This window comes from Schistocerca gregaria, chromosome 3 (assembly GCF_023897955.1).
Source record: "Schistocerca gregaria isolate iqSchGreg1 chromosome 3, iqSchGreg1.2, whole genome shotgun sequence".
Taxonomy (NCBI): domain Eukaryota; kingdom Metazoa; phylum Arthropoda; class Insecta; order Orthoptera; family Acrididae; genus Schistocerca; species Schistocerca gregaria.
Window position 1 is genome coordinate 730,331,111 of NC_064922.1, and position 16,763 is coordinate 730,347,873.

The following is a 16,763-nucleotide window of genomic DNA, read 5'->3' on the forward strand; positions in this document are numbered from 1 at the left end:
ATCCTCGCTAACGGAGGATATTTTGAACATTTCCTGTAACAAAGTGATTGAAATCATGCTGGTACGTTCTGTTATTTTGTGTTTCCATTCCAAGATTATTGTGATTTGAAGAGAAGTAATAAAATGAGCTCTAACATGGAAAGTAAACGTTTCCGGACACATGTCGTTGCTCGTTGTTGACATTGGCCTGGCTCTGGTTCCGAGTCGATTTGCTGTTGGTGTTTGGTGTTGTGGTTTCTACAAGCCTCCATTGTTGATCTCTTCCTTGGTGTGACGGTCGTTGTCGGTTGTCGTTGGTCTGTCATCCGACTCGTATTTACCTGATGGTGTGTGCTCCATCGCCGGTGGCATCCTCACCTGGCGGCTCCGATCCGCAGCCCAAGGCGTTCCCGCAGTTGGTTTTGGTTACGACATTGGCGACGAGGTACACGAAACATAGGATTATGGAAGAGAAATTACTCACTCTCTCAGAGCAACAGCAGCAGCTCATGCGACAGCAGCAGCAGTTGGGGCTCTTACAGACGTCGGTGCAGTTGCTCTCGGTCAGGTCAATAAGCGGGATTCCCTCCCACTTCATCTCCCAGGTGGCCCCTTTCCAGACACGTTCCCACGTCCGCCGTCGTTGCCACCGTTCAACAACGCAAAAAAGGATTTGGAAACGTACCTGCATCGTCTGAAGCAACATTTCACGGCCTTTCAGGTGTCGGATGGCTCTCTGCAGCGGTCGTTATTCTTGCCTTGGGCCTCACCGGACACGTTTGTTTTTCTCTGCAAGTTGGCACCGTTGGCCGACCCCGTGGCTATCTCCTTTCACGAGATCTGTGTGTTGCTAACTATTATACCCAGCGATGACACGTGATTGCGTCTCGCTTGGAATTCCATCAATACCACAAGCAGCCGGGTCAGTCCTACCGTTCCTGGGTGACGGATTTGCAAGGCTTCAGCCGCAAATGCAACTTCACGTGCACCCATCAGCAATGCAAAGCGTCATATGCAGATTCGTTAACTCGGGATGTGGTCGTTCAACTGGCGCCGGATCCAGAGGTCTGTACTGCGGCGTGGGAAGTCATTCTGCGTATTGCCCATTCCTTCGAAATTGCTCATGCTGCGAACAAACGTCTCATGGCGCTGCCCAGGTCGCAGCGGTCGAGACCACTTCCCGATCCGCTCCTTCCCGCCGTCGATGGGGCGCAGTTTCCCGAGGGCACCGCCGTAGAGATTCCTCGCTGTCTGACATCTCTATGGCGTCCGAACTGCCGGTCGCCCCTCGACGTCGGCCGCGTGGCCCCCTCCCGTCGTGCCCCCAGTGCATCTTGGCCCACACGCGAGCTGACTGTCCCCATCGCTGTAAGACTTGTTCGCTTTGTGAGAAAAAAGGCCACCCCTTCGATCAGTCTGTCATAGCCGCTCGACCCGCCCCCGTTCCACCCCTGCAGGCTAACAGGAGGCCGTCCATGCGTTACACGCAGTCGCCCCTCGGTCCGACACATTGGCTCAAAAGTTATTCCTCACACTACGCATCTTTAACGGGGACGACCGTTTCCAGGTCGATACAGGGAAACCGTTTCTTTGGTCAATCTGACGACGTATGCACGTCTCGGGTCTCCAGAATTGTCCCCACCCTGTCGGAGGTTGGTCGCCTACGACGTCGGTTCCATCCCTCTCCGTGGACAGTTTTCTGTTATGGCCATCTACAAAAACGTTCCCTGGCCCCTTACCCTCTTTGTGGTTGACCACCTGTCGGCTTAGGACATTTTTGGACTAGATGCGTTTACACGGTTTGTCTTTTCCATTCACGATGAAGTGCAGTTCGTTTCAACTACGGTTCTATTTCAGGACCTTGACGATCTGGTCAAACGGTTCTAGGCGCTACAGTCTGGAACCGCGCGACCGCTACGGTCACAGGCTCGAATCCTGCCTCGGGCATGGATGTGTGCGGTATCCTTAGGTTAGTTAGATTTAAATAGTTCTAAGTTCTAGGGGACTGATGACCTCAGAAGTAAAGTCCGACAGTGCTCAGAGCCATTTGAACTATTTTTTTGAACATAGACGATCTGTGCGCGTCGTTTTCCTCCCTGTTTTCGGCAGACCTGGGCGGCGCTTCCGATTTCCAGGCACACATCATTCTACTGCCAAATGCACGGCCTTGTTTTTGTCGGGCTCGGCCTATTCCGGTAGCCTTACGTGCTGCCGTCAAGCAGGAACTTGATCGGCTCCAGGGTGCGGGGCTTATCGAGCCAGTACAATCGAGTGCCTGGGCAACACTCTTAGTGGTCATCAAGAAACCCAATGGATTGCTTCGGCTTTGTGGGGATTCTGCGGCTACTGTCAGCGATCAATCTTTGGTGCAAACTTATCCCATTCCTCGACAGGAAGACCTTCTCGCTAAACTGGCACGTGGCGAGTACTTTTCTAAGATTGATCTGGCAGTAGCGTATCATCAATTGCCGTTGGATGAGGAATCGCACGCCATCGTCGTCATCAACACCCCTTTCGGTCTCTATAAATACAAGCGTCTTCCGTTTGGCATTTCCTCTGCCCCTGCGATTTTCCAGCGATATCTCGAGCAACTTACGCTACCAATAGCGGCTTGTGTCAATTAACTCTATGATATCTTAGTCACAGAGCGCACGCGCCAGGAACATCTGTGAAACCCCAGTAACTTATTTCACGCCCTGCAAGCTGTGGGTTTAGTTGTCGGCAGGATTAGTGCAGTTTTTTCAACCGGAAAACTGGCTCAGTAAAGATGGCATTCGCCCTTCGGACCTCAATGTCGCTGCCATCGATGCTCTTCCCCGTCCACAAAACTTACCTGAACTCCAGGTATTTTTGGAGAAAATCAATTATTACTTAAAGTTCTTACCCCAAGATGCCCTCGACTCGAATCCCCTAAGTCGCCTGCGTGGCAAAGGGGTACCTCACACGTGGACTTCTGCCTGCGATCAGGCTCATACCCGCCTGAAGACGATGCTGAAAACTGCCCCATGCCTTACACCTTTCTCTCCGGATCGTCTCTTGGTGGTGGGGGCCGATGCCTCAGCGTACGGGATTGGGGCAGTTCCTGGCACACGGTAATGAGGGTGGGTCGGAACAACCTGTGGCATATGCATCCAAAACGTTGACTCCTGTGCAGAGGAATTACTCTCAGATCGAAAAGGAGGCTCTTGCCATTATTTTTGCAGTTCAGAAGTTTCACATATACCTGTTTGGGGCGCAGTTCAACCTCCTCACAGATCACAAGCCGTTAGTGTCGCTTTTCAGGCCCCATTAGCACCTCCCAGAACTGACGGCTCAGCGTCTTCAGCGCTGGGCGTTGTTCTTAGGTAATTACACTTACACCAACCGCTATGAGCCCACCAGTCAACTCACTAATGCAGATGCCTTGTCACGTCTCCCAGAAGGACCTGATCTGGCGTTCGACCAGCAGGAACTCCTGTGCTTCCACATCGACTCTGCCTGCCGGGACACATTCGATGGATTTCCTCTGACGGCTATGCAAATCGTTGCTTCCACACGCAAGGACCCCATTCTGCGGCAACTCCTCCGCTATGTGAGCCATGGTTGGCCTCTCTGCCTTACATATTACACCACGGACACTGGGGGATGTCTCGCATGAAGGCGATGGCTCTACGACATGTCTATTGGCCATGGATCGATGGAGTCATTGAGCACCTGGTCCGTGGTTACACAGTGTGTGCACATCATCAGGCTAGTCCTCCACAATCTTTCGCACCCTGGCCAACACCCAGCCATCCCTGGGACAGGGTCCATCCAGATTTTGCAGGCCCCTTCTGAGGCTCCATGTGGCTCCTCTTCGTTGATGCCTGTTCCAAATACCCATATGTGGTCCACCACCACTGACGCCACCCTCACTGCCTTGGCCCAGGTGTTGGCCATTGAATGCCTTCCTCACATGTTGGTCACAGATGACGGGACCCAATTCACGGCGTACTCGTTCGAGAACTTCTGCTCAGCTAACGGTATCAAACACATTCGCTCTCCCCCCCTTCCATCCTTCATACAATGGCGCGCGGCGGAACGCCTAGTCCGCACTTTGAAACAGCAGCTGATGAAATCAGTGGAGCCGGCTGCCAACAACTCAGCCCTCACTTTGTTTTTAAGCACCTATTGTACTATGCCAGTGGCCGGTCATAGTCCTGCCGAACTCCTTGAAAGGGCGACAACCTCGCACCCTCCTACAACTGCTGACACCATCCCCTTCTTGGCCCTGCTCTCGCCCCTCCCAGCGCTATGTCCCGGGCATGGCCATGTGGGCCCACTCCAATGGCAGCACACCTGCATGGACGCCCGCTACGGTGACGGCGGCTTATGGGCGGCGTGTGACGACCGTACAGACACACAGGGGCCTCGAGCGTCGCCACCGTAGCCAACTCCGTCCTCAGGCCCCCGCCTTGATTCCTCCCCCACCGTCTTCCCTGCTTCCTGGTGCGGACACGTCCCTCGAGGCGGAGCCCTTCCCTTCAAACTCCATCTACTCGCCGGCTCTGCAGACACCACTTCCACCTCGCCAGGGGCTTGAGAAGCCCTCTGACCCCCTGCCCTCTGGTGACACCTTGATGGGTGCCACAGGCAGTCTGCCCTTCCCTCCCCCAGTGGACCCTCCGGACATATCACAACTCGTGCCCTCGTTCCTCCCTCCTCGGCATCGTCCGGAGCATTTCCGCCCCTATGCACCAATATCGTTGGGGGGGGGGGGGGGGGGGGGGAGGGATCTAGTACCTACCGCCACAGAAGTCGAACACGTGCCAGAGCAAATGAACGTGGCCAGCCCATAGAGAGCTCCGTGTCCGCCGCGGCTCTTCCGCACAGCGGCTCTCGCTTAGCGAGGGCGCCACCGTTACACCACGTGCAGACCGCGGCCAATAGCCGATCCCTCCGGTTTCGTATATAGGGACCCGCTCTGCCCTAGTCCAGTCAGTCTGGTGCTCGCTCTGAATTGCGCCTCTATCTCGGTTGTACTGCGTTCTGGTTGTTGCTAGTTGTTGACATTGGCCTGGCTCTGGTTCCTAGTGGATTTACTGTTGCTATTTGGGGTTTGGGTTTCTACAAGCCTCCCTTGTTGATCTCTTTCTTGTTATGTCGGTCATAGTCGGTCCTTGTCGGTTGTTGTCATTGGTCTGTCATCCGACTCGTCCTTGTGTTTACCCAGTGGTACGTGCTCCACCGCCGGCAGCTTCCCCGCCTGCCGACTGCTATTCGCAGCCCAAGGCGTTGGTTTTGGGTACGACACATTTCTCAGTGTGATTTGGAAGGTACTGTGCGAGAAGTTCTATGCGATCACAGAAATATACCCAATAACTGTGTAATGACTTTATCATTTCCACATTTTGTGGGAAGGTCTGCTCTGTGAAACTAAAGCAATATTTTCCCAGAGATTAAGAGAACGCGGGCTAGCCGCGCGCCTGTTCTAATTAACACTATTCAAAAATCCACTGCATAACGTAACCAACATTCAGTGCTGTGACGATCATTGGAATTTCAGTTTTCTTTCTTTCTTGATTACGTTACAGTAGCAAGTGAATGTTTCCTACATGATTATCCAGAGCAGATGTGGAAAAGCAATAATTCGAACTACGGTGTGCCACATTTATGATAAAAGTGTTTATTCCCTCTCCCACTCCATGTCTGAACTTAACATGTGTGTGCTAGTGTTACTCATACAGCCTAAGTGAAATATTGGGGTACAAAGAAGGAGCCGCCTTGAAGATTGTGAGCCTGAAGATTGAATACAGGCACAACCGGGCGTACCCTGGAAACCGGCTAATCCTTCTAACACCAGATCAAGTTAAAGTCCAAAACCAAATTGACATCAAGATGCAACGGCCTTTATCAAGGCCACCCCTTGTGACGATGTCGATAAATATTGAGTGATTCTCTAATCATAAGAGCGTTTTATTAGCAGACATGTGCTATAAGCATAAATGCAACGTATTGTTGGTGCAGGAAACACACCGGGGAGCTACCAGCCACAGACCTAAAATAGCAGGAATGGATTTGGCCATTGAAAGACCTCACGATAAGTATGGGACTGCGATTTTCATCAGTCCCGGGCTCAACGTAACTTCAGCCACTATGACAGAAGTAAATAACATCGAAGTACTATCCATTCGCGCCCAGAAGTTCTCTGTGACGTCTGTGTACAAACTACCAGATGTGGACTTTGTTTTCCATGAACCAAACAATTTTACAAATGACCACATTAATTTTTTCATGTGCGATTTCGACTGCCGTGGTGAAACATGGGGATATAATGACACTGATGTGAATGGTGTACAGCTTGAATCCTGGGCTGATACTAACGACCTACAACTCATTCATGACCCAAAACAGCCAGCATCGTTCAATAGCAGAAGATGGAGAAGGGGATATAATCCTGACAACATCTTTGTGAGTAGGAAGTTGGCAGCAGAGTGCATGAAGCTTGTTGAAGAACCAATCCCAAGTACACAACACAGACCCGTCGTTTGGACGAAGAGACTGAGAAAATCCCTCCTCGAGCAGATGAGTAAGGTAGATTTATCGATCTTGTGAAAGTGATCTCAAGGAAAAACATCCCAAAGGGTTGCCGTACCCAGTACATCCTGGGTCTGACCGGCAGCAGCAAGGTCTTACTTGACAGGTACCAAAAGCTGTTTACTCAGGACCCCTTCACCGAAGATACGATGGAGGCTGGGGAGGAACTAATGCAGGCTATTGCTGAGAATAAGAGATCACGGTGGTGCAAACTAGTCGAGAATCTTGACATGAAAATTACTGAAAAAATTAAGTGGGGACCCAACTGACCACCAGCAGAAGAACAACGGGGTAACAGCAAATCAGATTGCTAGCCAACTTCTAAAGAATGCGAAAATCAAGGGCAAAAGAGAAAGGGAAAGAGTTATACCCCAAGAACAAAAAGAGTACGGACTCCTCAATGCTTCATTCACAGGAACCGAACTGGAAGACGCCATTCAGAGTATGAGACTGAATAAGGCCGCTGGAACTGATGACCTTAGAACGGAGCAGATAAAACAGTTTGGGCCCAAAGCTCGAAACTGGTTACTACAAATGATGAACACCTGTATTAAAGAGCTGAATATTCCAAAACTATGGCGGCAGGCGAGAGTGGTGGCTTTACTAAAACCTGGCAAGGAGACAAAAGACCCCAAAAGTTACAGACCAGTGTCACTTCTATGCCATCTCTATAAGATACTGGAGCGGATTATTCTCAACCGGGTGGCAGAAACTATAGATGGGAAGCTCATAAAGGAACAAGCCGGTTTCAGACCAGGGAGATCTTGTTGTGGGCAAATACTTAATCTGAAGCAACATATTGAAGACGGGTTTGAAAAAAATTAATAACCGGAGCAGCTTTCATAGATCTTACTGCTGCGTACGACACGGTAAACCACAGAAAGCTATTGCACAAATTATATCACTTCACAGGGAACTGTAGGTTGACGATGGTTATTGGTAGTCTTCTACAGAATCGAAGATTTTATGTCTCCCTAAATGGTAAGAACAGTAGATGGCGACTGCAGAAGAATGTCTTACCACAAGGAAGTGTACCTTCTCCCATCCTTTATAACGTGTACACTAGTGACCAACCTATACCTCAAGATGCAAGATTGTTCGTATATGCTGATGACACAGCTGTGGTGGTCCAGGGATCCAATTTTGATGCAACATCTGGAAATCTCTCTAGAGCGCTTGAAGAACTGGCTCAATACTATGACGCCAATCACCTCAAGCCAAACCCTGACAAAACCCAAGTATGTGCTTTCCACCTGCGCTATAGAGATGCTGGAGTTGAGCTCGACGTTACATGGCAAGGTAAGAAGCTAAAGCACTGTGCAACACCTAAATACCTTGGGGTAGTACTTGACAGAACGCTTTCCATCAAGCAGCATTGCCAAAACACCAAGGCTAAAGTCGGCTCCAGGAATAACATCATCTGCAGGCTGACAAACTATGAATGGGGAGCTCAACCATCAGTACTGAGAACATCAGCACTTGCTCTGTGTGTTTGTGCAGCAGACTACGTAGCGCCAGTATGGGAAGCATCTGCACATGATAAACAGGTTGATGTAAGTGTAAATTAGACAATGCGAATTGTTACAGGCTGTCTCAGACCCACACCAAAGGGTAATTTGTACCTACTTGCTGGAATTGCCCCATCCAAGATCAGAAGGCAGGTGGCAGCAGACGCTGAGAGAACAAAGAAAGAAACAGGTTCTCGACACCCACTGAATGAGCACGTCACTCAGGCTCGGAGGCTTTAGTCTAGAAATAGCTTTATTGCAAGAACCAAGATCCTTGACGGTTCACAGGAAGATAATAGAGTCCGTAAATTGGAGAACGAACAAACCGCACTGCAGATAATGCCAAAAGAGCAAATGGCACCTGGAAACAAACTTCCTTATACAGTGTGGAGAACACTAAGTAGGCAGATACAAAACTATTCTGTGCAAGTGGGGACTGCTGACTAACGATGACGACGTTCTTTGCGGATGCGGAGAGGTACAAGACGAGGCACATCTGCTCATGTGCCGACTACTGCCGGAGCCCTGCAGTTTTAGTGACCTGCTACAAGCCAACGACAAAGCCATAGCGGTGGCTAACTATTGGAAAAATAAAATTTGATCTGGACACGGAAAAGTAAAGTAAAGTAAAGTGAAATATTTACTCAACATTACTCAAAGTTACTTGCTTTTATGAAGAAAGAATTACCAATTAAAGACAGTGTAATAACATTTAATCAAAACCATAGCAACGTGTTACAAATAATTTTGTGTACTGCCGTCAGCCCTCAGTTTCAGTTTTATATCAGTCTGAACAATGCAAATCCAAATTTTCATATCGTAAAGCAAAGTTACTGGTTACCATGTAACAACTTACTTGCTGCTACACAAATATAATCATATCTAAATAAATAAAACCACAAGCCGGATAAACTTAACTCCAGTATTTAAAAAAAGTGAGAGGAGAAGTAAGGGAGACGCAGTAGTTAGCTAAATTTCACATTTATCTTTTATGGTTGTATTCGCTAACTGGAGATTATTTACCTGCGCAGTTAACTCCTGTACAGCTTTAGGTATTGACTGATAGGTTTGTTTCATGTTTACTATCTCCTTTTGCATGGATTTTAAGGACTGTACTACTTGTTGGTCACGCTCAGCTTGCTGGCGGTCCCGCTCAGCTTGTTGGCAGAAAGAGGCTTCCATTTGTTTGTCCCTTTCCGCTTGCTGTTGCGCTAACTTCACCTGATAATTTAGCACTCGCTCTAATATAGCCTGAATCGAATATCCACCAGGCAGAATACCAATATCTGGTTCCTGCTCTGCTGGTGTTTGTAATACTTCTTTTTCTACGTCTGCTTGGACACTGGTGGACGGTGGCAACACTTCCTGTGCCCACGCCCCCACAGTTTCACAGGGTATTTACTGAAACCGATTGCTTGTGCTGTCCAAAGCACTCGCTTCTACATTTTATGCACTCTTTAATTGTTGTTCCTCAGTATCTATGTTGCTTGTGCGTTGCCTACGCAGTTTGACCATATTTAAGGATTCGAAGTTGGATATTGTCCCACTCGTTGCACACAAAATATATGAACTGGTACACAATACACTACGCAATGAAAAATCCTATCTGCATTGAAACTCGGTCCTGTCACAAACAACTATCTTTAAACTACACACACACACACCACTAGTAACATGAGATGACTTCACTGAAATTCATACTCTACTGACAGCACATCTATACTGTAGTCTTACCGTTAATTTGCATGGTTCTGATTTCGGTTGCTCGAGACTATGATGCTGCAATTCCTCTGAAGCATCAGTCTTTACTTGTTCAGTTTGCTCTCAGTGGTGTAGTTTTCATGAAAGAACTATACATGCATTAAAACATAGCATTTGTTACAAAATACATATGTACATTTATCGGAAAAAATATATCTCCACTAACTATTCTGAAAGAAAAAAATTATTAATATATATATAATTTTTTTGTCTTCCCCCCTCCTTCTTCTTCCCGTGACCACTGCTCATTCGGGCCCCACGCCAAATTATCGCGTAATCCCCACCACACACCCATCTTACTTTATATGTAGTTCATATGGCATAATATTTTAATTAATTTATATTGCTTATTGTTGCGTAAACGACGGATAAAATACGATTTTCGATATTAGTTTCTGCACTTTTAAATATTTTAACTTGATGCCGTTTGACCTATTATGTGGGGATACGCACAACACTGAAAGATTTCCTGCTGTTGACGTTAATTTGCAAACTATTTTTATATAACACTGATATTGCTTGTCAGATATGGAACATGGTATCATTACTGTAACCAATTACGGAATAAAAAGAATACCATTCGCTATTTTCAGCTCTTGAATGCACAGAAAATTGCTCTTGTTACTTGTGCGGAAGTTACAGTATGTTATGTTCACTAAACATAAAAGCTGCAGTGGATTAAAAAAAAAAAAATATGAACACTATTAACTACCACGACTAACATGACAGCATGAAACAAAAACAAATTAAATTTAATTTTTATGTCATTAGCCAGAACAGGTTTCGCATAGCAGTCTTCGATCACACACAAGTAAAACTTTATCACTCATGAATTATTTACGAAACTGCTGCCCATGTTCACTTGAAAATGACATAATAAAATCCACAATTCCCCTCTGAAGTATCCAGGAAGCTAAAAGATATAATTTTAATGTACTGTTACCTGCCCGCTATATTGCAGGAAACCTGCTTTCATTCAATTTCATTTGAATTTGCCGCGGCAGTGGTTCCACAATCGCTGCACTGCTCTGCGTCATGAAAAATTCCTAATATGCTGAAAACGGCTAGGAATTTGGATGAAATCTTGCACAAGCTAGCAATAAATTATTACAGGTAATAATTTTAACTATTTCTATATTCAAAAAATCAACATAAATTGAAAGTACAACACTTTACAAATATCAACCTCCAATGGCGTCTTTCTCGATCAAAGAACAAACGAAGGCTACCTACACTTTCAAGAGAGCGTCACAGGCTCCTACAACTTCAACAGCAACAAGAAGACAGAGAGAGTAATGTTTTTACCTCCACTATTTACTGGCAATTTAATAAGCATCTTTATAATTATTTTTCATTATCTCCTTTGATACATACATTCGCCGGCCACAGACGCTATTTGTGAAATATATTGCACAAACATAAAAAATTAAAAATTATTTCCTTTTATACATAATCTACAACCATTCGTACACTAATGAAATAATAATAATATTAATAATAATAATAATACAGTCAATGCTAATTTGTACTATGTTTTTATATTGTACCGATTTTGTAAATGTCTTGCCAGGAGACGTCACAATACACATCCATGCCAAAGGTAGGATTCGAACCTGCGACCGTAGCACCTAGAAACGCTCGGTCACAGCAGCCGGTATTTGAGTATCGATGTGATATTGTTTGTGTCGCTGATGGAGGAAATTTTGAACATGTGTAATCTCAATTTGAGAGGTGCCTAAATATCTCTGTAAAGTTTCAGATTCGTATGTCTTAAAGTTTAATAAATACATGCATTCGAATTACGTATATTCTTGTTGAAACACCCTGTATACCTCCTCCTCTAGTGATTCTTGAAGTGAATATTCGCGATTACTAGCTGAAATTTATTACAGAACTGTCTTTCTCCTCTCTCATTCCTTCTACCAGATTAGTATTATCCTGTAACCGTTCTTTTATTCCTTCCCCTAGAACTGCATTCCAGTCCCCCTGACCATTAGATTTTCATGTCCCTTCACGCACTGTACGTACTTTTTCAGTGTAATCGTATACTTTCTCTATTTCTTCATCTTCAGCTAGTGACATCGTCATGTATCCCTGAACTACCGTTGTTGGTGTTGGTTTGCTGTCGATTTGGATAAGAACAACTTTATCACTAACCTGTACACAGAAACACATGCTCTGTCCTACTTCCCTGTTCATTGTGAATCCTATTCCCACTATACCATTTTCTGCTGCTGCTGATGTTACCTTACACTCATCTGACCAGAAATACTTGTATTCTTTGCATTTCTCTTCACTGACCCCACTATAGGTAGACTGGGCTTTAGCCCTTCTTTTCAGATTTTCTGGCCTCCCTAACACGTTCAAGCTTCTTAACATTCCACAAGCCAGAGGAACTGGGACGTTATACGGGCCGTAGAACAAACAGCCAACACATCACCCTGCAGACCGGCGCTGACGTGCTGCCTCCCTTACTGCTTTTCCTGGAAAAAAACGCCTCTACAGTGCTCGCTTTGAACGTACCGCGCCCCTTTCACGACAAAGGTCGTGTCCCAGACACGTGGTCGCCCAACGATTCACACTACAAGTATAAATTTAATCATAATTAGTGAAGTACTGATCAGAAAAACCAGTAACAGTTTTAAAAAGTGAAAAATAAGACGAGTGTTTGTGAAAACGTGCCGCCAATCGAGCAAAACATTCTTCAGTTGAACCGCGCGACCGTTACGGTCGCAGGTTCGAATCTTGCCTCGAGCATCGATGTGAGTGATGTCCTTAGGTTAGTCAGGTTTAAGTAGTTCTAAGTGCCAGGGGACTAATGACTTCACATGTTAACTCCCTTGCTGCTCAGAGCCATTTGAGCCACCTCTTCAGTTATTCTCATCAAAAATTTTACTACGAAAATGAACTTCGAAAATTAGGTGCTCTCCAACGCCTTGGGTGATTTTTGTAATCTAAGTGTCCAGGAATATAGCTCGTCGAGTTCTGTCAGAACATGGTGGATTTTTTATAAACATCATACTACATGCCGGTATAAGTATTCGGAACGTGAAAACGTATATTTTAGAATCGTAGGTAATAATATAATGAAAGTACCAGAATGATATCAATTTCGACATAGGTACTTGTTTATAAGCCGGCCGCTGTGGCCGACCGGTTTTAGGTGCTTCAGTGTGGAACCGCGCTGCTGCTACGGTTGCAGGTTCGAATCCTCCCTCGGGCATCGATGTTTTTGAAGTCCTTAGGTTAGTTAGGTTTAGGTAGTTCTAAGTTCAAGGGGACTGATGACTTCAGCAGTTAAGTCCCATAGTGCTCAGAGCCATTTTTGAAAGCCTTCACGCCATACTTGAAAACATTGAAGTGGAAAGTCCAAGCAAGCCCACCGATTTCTCCAAACATTGACTCCTCTGACAAACACATTTCTCGACCAATGGCACAAGGCTTGGCGTACCAGAACTACCGCTCATATGACCAAGAATAAAATTGGATAGATTAATGGATCTGCTCAAAAGAAGCCCAGTTCTTCCGCCATGGGATTCTTTGAATCGTAAATGTTTTGTGAATTTTTCAGAAATAAGACTGGATCTTCGAGAAGAAACGGCAGAAGCAAAGTCGTAGACTTAATAAAAAACTGGTTGTTATGGAAGCTAGAAAACTCAGAAAAAACTAAGCAAAGTAGTGAAAAACTGAGAATTATTCCATTTGATATGATGATCATGTTGTGGGTTGAATAAGACGAATAGTTTTTAAGCAGATTTGGAAAAAGGAAATACACGGATTTTCGTAAAGAATATGTGAGGACGTAAATGCTTGGCGGCCATCTCCTCCGAGGTTAGTTGTGTGCCAGAACTGGAGCTCTTCACTAGGGCCTAGATTGCAGCGAGAGTTGGGCTGAGGGTTGAGGAGGAAGGGGAAAGACTGCAACTTGACGCAGCTACAACGATCTATCCGCTTTACTGCGAAGCCCTTGCGTGCGAGGTCACAAAAGGCGACGGTATTAGCGGCATATTGCCTACCATGCAGCCATAAATATTGGCTGCTAACGGCAACAGGGGGTGGGACTGGAGGTATCCAGTAGTGAGAACAGCATGAAGCTACGGAGCGTTGTTGAGGTGCTTAGTCGATGGGTGACTCGTAACAGCGCTACAGTGGTTGTGGCGTTGACACAAAGCAGTGCAATGGCCACGATAAACAAAACAAATATGGCATTATGTCGACAACGGCGCTTTCCGAAGTTCCGTTTCGTCAGAAAGAATCCCTAGGAATATCGCAGAGTGGGAAAGTGGAGGAAGATGAAATCCTAGAGTTTCTGGAAGATGCGTCACTGGAATGTGTGGTGTCGTATACGCTTGACTGTGTGGATAATGTGCGCGCCGAGTACAATGATGACGATACGTGCCTAACAAATAAAATACGCAGTTCATCATCTTTTCCGGAAAGGGAATCACAGGTCCCATCTCTAGCAAAACCTAGTAAAAGATAATCGTTGTCTATGAAGCGGGTGCGAAACGTAATTACGTATATGGAAGATTGTTCCCAATATTGTAAAAAGCAATTATGAACCAATTTCAAATAGGTCCGCACCATTATGAGTGTGTAGCGCATAAGAAAACCTACGGACATTCAAGGCAGGACAAGACGAACTTGTTACAAAAATTGGTGTTTTCGCGTTTCAGGGATACTCGATAGAGTTTAGAGGATGTGTTTGATAATGACCTACTACCTAATGCATATCAAACAGCGAGAGACGTAGACCACAGTGCTTTGAAGGGCAGCAATAGACAGTCGCATAAATTAAAACAGTGCTACGGACTTGGAAGACGGTCAAATGGGTCAAATGGCTCTGAGCACTATGGGACTTAACATCGGAGGTCATCAGTCACCTATAACTGACAACTACTTAAACCTAACTAACCTAGTAACACCACACACATCCATTCCCGAGACAGGATTTGAACCTGCGACCGTAGCAGTCGCGCGGTTCCGCACTGAAGCGAATATAACGGGTTGGCCACCGCAGCCGGCGTGGAAGACGGAAGACGATGAAATTTAAAGCAATGCGTCAACTTGACGGCCCGAAAATTTGTAGATGAGATAAACTTATCCCACAGTTCAGCAAGGGATCAGTTTCAACTACGACCTATCACGATTTGAAGAGAAAATACAATGAAAGGAACCCCGGAAATTATACGTAACAGCAAAGTCGTATCAAGAACAACCAAGCAGAGGGCCATAACCCATTCGTATATAATTGTGCCGACTGCTAATCCTGGTGCTAAATTGGCTCTAAGGTTACTGAAGAGATCTTGGAGGTGCTTTCTCCTCCTAAGATAGTTTCTGGTGTGCGTGATCTTGCAAGAACAATAGGGAATATTTAAGTTTCAACAAGCAAAAGTGGGAAAATTGGGCGTAAGAAAACTATATTACTGGTTACAGCACTGCTTTTGGACGATAGCTGGTAAAAATAACTTGTTCATGGTCCGTGTATAAAAATCATACTCCTTTAGCGCAAGCTATCCCTCCTGAAAAGTGCCTGATACTGCAGTTCATACCGCCTGGAACCACTGGACAAATTCGGCATCTGGATGTTTGCTTTTTCCAAGGACATAATACACTATCGCACTGTCTGTAGCTACATCTTGGAGGACAGCCATTTCCACATAAGCTCCATGACAGATTGTGGTTGCATTCCATCGCAATCCCTCAGTTCTCACTGCTGTGTCGCCTACTGTGGGAGTCTGCACTGACACAAACAAGGAAGCAGAGAAGTTGAGATGGCCGATGGCAGGAATTCGAAATGATGTGTACATAACACTGCCAAATTAACAGAACAGTTCATTTCAAATAAGGAAAGAAACATAACTTAACTTCTCGTTGTTAGGTGGCTTCCTGTGTTCCCTATGCCCCTCAACATGCAATTGTACTTACTCTCTAGTACTACTCGCAGAACACGGCTAATTTTCGTCTTACTATCAACCGGTACTGATGCTCTCCAAGCCTGAGACAGGACTGGGGACCCTCTAGTTCGTTAAGTCAACGTTCACAGGGGGCGCTGAAACTTAGTTTTCCTGGAGGTGTGGAGCTGTCTGTCCATTGACGCTTGGGTCAGCGCCATCTTGATGCCGTTTATCGGCCCTGCACTGGTCGGTGAGCAGTCGATGCTTTACGACTGTACATTCTTCAATTTCAGCATAAAAAAAGGGACATTTGTCCTGGCGACACTTCAGCCTACAGCTGAAAGTACTTGAAAAAGGGTGCGAAGGTTAATGATGTGTTCCTCCGGCGAATATCCTGACACCACAATAATGCCAAAGTAGTATGAACGAAGTTCAGTAAATGTTTCTAAGAAGCACTGGAATTGGGCAGGATTGGCAGTGCTGCAAAAGGAAAAGCGCAGTAAGTTGAATAACTCTAAATGTGTGTTGACCACACGCGGTTTCTGGCACTCCTCGTCTACCAGAATTTGCAAATACGCAACGAATATGCCAGTTTCTGGAAAACAGTGGCCTGCAGCAAGCCTGTCCATTAATTCCTCAGTGAGGGGCAATGGATAAGTATAAATTACTGTTTATGTATTCGCAGTGGATCTAAAGTAAACACGAAGAACCAAGTCTTGCAGAAGGCTGTTATAAGATTATTAAAGGAGAAGCCCATTGACTAGCCTGCATAGGAGCAATAACACAATTACCTTGCCATTCCTTAAGTTCACTTGCGACTTTGACTCTAAGTGCATGAAGGACAGGACGCGCCCGAAGACGCTTAGGTTACGCATTGCAGTTCACCGTAACGTGCGCCAAAAAATTATTTTCTCTGCCAAGCCCTTCGGAAAGTGGATCAGGAAACTTGTTATTCAAATTTTGGGTTAGAAGCAGAAACAGAAAACGCATTGTGCTGAATATGAAGATCAAACAAATCAAATGTATCTTACTCAAAATTATTTTCACAGTCTCTCGAATGCAA